Source organism: Heterodontus francisci, unplaced genomic scaffold (genome assembly GCF_036365525.1).
Source record: "Heterodontus francisci isolate sHetFra1 unplaced genomic scaffold, sHetFra1.hap1 HAP1_SCAFFOLD_1426, whole genome shotgun sequence".
Lineage (NCBI taxonomy): Eukaryota > Metazoa > Chordata > Chondrichthyes > Heterodontiformes > Heterodontidae > Heterodontus > Heterodontus francisci.
The window spans coordinates 1-3,734 of record NW_027142269.1 but is presented as its reverse complement, the minus strand read 5'-3'; the positions used below and the strand labels follow the sequence as shown (position 1 = coordinate 3,734).

The following is a 3,734-nucleotide window of genomic DNA, read 5'->3' as shown; positions in this document are numbered from 1 at the left end:
TCGCGGGGAGTCCACTCCCGGTTAATGTAGACCCGGTCCCGGGGAGTCCACTCCCGGTTAATGTAGACCCGGTCCCGGGGAGTCCACTCCCGGTTAATGTAGTCCCGGTCCCGGGAGTCTCCCAGTTAATGTAGTCCCGGTCCCGGGGAGTCCACTCCCAGTTAATGTAGACCCGGTCCCGGGGAGTCCACTCCCGGTTAGTGTTTTCCCGGTCCCGGGAGTCTCCCGGTTAACAGGAACAGGTGCAGGCGGAGATGATGGAGAACTGCACGGGGATCCAGTTGCAGGAGCGGTGCCGGTGCCGGTGCCGGTCCCCCCGGGGGCAATACCACCTGAGCACGGTTTTACTGATGGACTTGGCTTTCTTGCAGGTCATTCCTTGCGGGACGGAGCAGGAACGGCCCCGGTAACAGCTGCCGTCCTTGATGAAGCGGGGCCAGAAGCGGGAGCCCAGGTCTCTCCAGGTATATGTGACCGGGCAGTAAGTCCGTTCCCACAGCCACTGCTGCAGCCGCCGCCGGCTCTTCTTGTTCATCCCATGCCGGGAGCCCAGCTCCATCCTCCCGCTCTGGCCCGGCATTCCGCCGCTGCCTCTACTCTCCAGCCCCGGTAACGGCCCCCGCTGCCCCGCTATCCTCGGGCCACCTCAGTGACATGAAGTTGGGGTCAAAGTCAGACGCCAGCTTGAGGCGGAGGGTCGCCTCGTCCAGGTCACTTTGCTTGGGATCGAGCTGGGGGTCCGGGAGCTCCAGCAGCTCCAGCAGCGGCAACTGGTCACTGGGTGAGGGCCGGAGGTGCAGGTAGTGTTGGCCGCTCACCCCACCCCACACAGCCAGGTAGAGAAACAGCAGGTACCGGGAGACATCCATCATCAACCCAGCATCCAGTGGCCAAAGTCTGGGGTCTCCTCACCACTCTCCGGGGGTCTCCGAGGTCCAGTGTCTCAACAACTCCCCCAGTGCAGCTTCCGAGTGTCGGTCGGGGCCGGTTGGCTAACGGGTAGTGAGTGCCGCAGGAACCGGGACCCGGGCTAATCTCCCAGACTGAGACACTGGGGCTTTTATTGGCCGGTTTGCTCGCTCTGATTCGTCTGAAGCCGCTCATTCCAGACAGCTCAGTCCCAGCCGAATCCGCGACATCAAACTGCCCGCTCTGCAGTACGGAGACCAGCCCCCCCCCCCTCCACTCATCTCCCCCCCCCCCCCCCCACATCTCATCTCCCCCCCCCCTCCACTCATCTCCCCCCCCCCCCCACTCATCTCCCCCCCCCCTCCACTCATCTCCCCCCCCACTCCCCACCCCTCCCCCCCACTCCCCCCCACTCCCCTCCCTCCCCCCCACTCCCCTCCCCCACTCCCCTCCCCCACTCCCCTCCCCTCCTCCCCCACTCCCCTCCCCCTCCGACCTCCCCTCCCCACCCTCCTACCTCCCCTCCTCCCCACTCCCCCCCCACCCCCCCCCACTCCCCACCCCCCCCACTCTCCACCCCCCCACTCCCCCCCCCTCCCCCCCACTCCCCTCCCTCCCCCCCACTCCCCTCCCCCACTCCCCTCCCCCTCCTCCCCTCCCCTCCTACCTCCCTCCTCCTCCCCACTCCCCCCCCACTCCCCCCCCACTCCCCCCCACTCCCCCCCCACTTCCCCCCCCCCCACTTCCCCCCCCCCCACTTCCCCCCCCCCACTTCCCCCCCCCACTTCCCCCCCCCACTTCCCCCCCACTTCCCCCCCCCACTTCCCCCCCCCACTCCCCCCCTTCCCCCCCTCCCCACTCCTCCCCACTCCCCCCCACTCCCCCACTCCCCTCCCTCCCCACTCCACTCCCCTCCCTCCCCCCACTCCCCTCTCCCACTCCCCTCCCCTCCCCTCCCTCCCCCTCCCCCACTCCCCTCCCCCTCCTACCTCCCCTCCCCACCTCCCTCTCCCTCCTCCCCACTCCCTCCTCCCACTCCCCTCCTCCCCTCCACTCCCCTCCTCCCCTCCTCCTCCCCACTCCCCTCCCCCTCCTCCCCCCTCCCCCCTCCACTCCCCTCCTCCCTCCTCCCTCTCCCCTCCTCCCCACTCCCTCCTCCCCTCCTCCCCACTCCCCTCCTCCCCACTCCCCTCCTCCCCACTCCCCTCCTCCTCCTCCCTCCTCCCACTCCCCTCCTCCCTCCTCCCCTCCTCCCTCCTCCCTCCTCCCTCCCCCTCCTCCCTCCTCCCCTCTCCCCTCCTCCCTCCTCCCCTCCTCCCCTCCTCCCACTCCCCTCCTCCCTCTCTCCCTCCTCCCCACTCCCTCCTCCTCCACTCCCCTCCTCCCCTCCTCCCCTCCTCCCCTCCTCCCTCCTCCCCTCCTCCCTCCTCCCTCCCACTCCTCCTCCCCTCCTCCCCTCCTCCCCTCCCCTCCTCCCCTCCTCCCCTCCCCTCCCTCCTCCACTCCCTCCTCCCCTCTCCCTCCTCCCCTCACTCCACTCTCCCTCCTCCCCTCTCCCCTCCTCCTCCCCACTCCTCCTCCTCCCTCCTCCCCTCCCCTCCTCCCCTCCTCCCCTCCCTCCTCCCCACTCCCCTCCTCCCACTCCCCTCCTCCCACTCTCTCCCCTCTCCCTCCTCCCCTCCTCCCCTCCCTCCTCCCCTCCTCCCCACTCCCTCCTCCTCCTCCCACTCCCTCTCCTCCTCCCTCCTCCCCACTCCCCTCCTCCCTCTCCTCCCTCCTCCCACTCCCTCCTCCTCCTCCCCTCCTCCCCCTCCTCCCCACTCCCTCCTCCCCCCTCCCCTCCTCCCCACTCCCCTCCTCCCCTCCTCCCACTCCCCTCCTCCCCTCCTCCCCTCCTCCCACTCCCCTCCTCCCCTCCTCCCCTCCTCCCCACTCCCCTCCTCCCCACTCCCCTCCTCCCCTCCTCCCCTCCCTCCCCTCCTCCCCTCCCTCCTCCCTCCTCCCCACTCCCCTCCTCCCCTCCTCCCCACTCCCCTCCTCCCCCCTCCCTCCTCCCCACTCCCTCCTCCTCCCCCTCCTCCCTCCTCCCCTCCTCCCCTCCTCCCCACTCCCTCCTCCCCACTCCCCTCCTCCCCCTCCTCCCCACTCCCCTCCACCCCTCCTCCCCACTTCCCCACTCCCCTCCTCCCCTCCCCTCCCTCCCCCCCCTACCCCCCACTCCCCTCCCCCTCCCCCCTCCCCTCCCCTCCCTCCCCCCATCCCCCCCACTCCTCCTCCCTCCCTCTCCCCACTCCCCTCCCCCTCCCCCTCCCCTCCCCACTCCCCCTCCCCTCCCCTCCTCCCCTCCCCCTCCACTCCCCTACCCCCCCCACTCCCCTCCCCCCCCACTCCCCCTCCCCCACTCTCCCCTCCCCCACTCCCTCCCCCCACTCCCCTCCACTCCCCCCCCACTCCCCTCCCCCTCCCCCCACTCCCCTCCCCCCTCCCCCACTCCCCTCCCCCACTCCCCTCCCTCTCCTACCTCCCTCCCTCGCCACTCCCCTCCCCCTCCTACCTCCCCTCCCCCCTCCTACCTCCCCTCCTCCCTCCTCCCCTCCTCCCTCCTCCCCTCCTCCCCTCCTCCCCTCCTCCCCACTCCTCTCCTCCCCACTCCCCTCCTCCCCTCCTCCCCACTCCCCTCCTCCCCTCCTCCCCTCCTCCCCACTCCCCTCCTCCCCCCCCAATCCCCCCCAATCCCCCCCACTCCCCCCCCCCAATCCCCCCCCAATCCCCCCCCACTCCCCCCCACTCACTCCCCCCCCACTCCCCTCCCCCCCCACTCCCCA

General features: G+C 71.0%; 1 pseudogene; it reads right to left on the bottom strand.

The window, feature by feature from the left end:
* Nucleotides 1–229: 229 nt before the first annotated feature.
* LOC137366891 (noggin-like) lies at nucleotides 230–869 on the bottom strand (annotated as a pseudogene).
* Nucleotides 870–3,734: the final 2,865 nt, after the last annotated feature.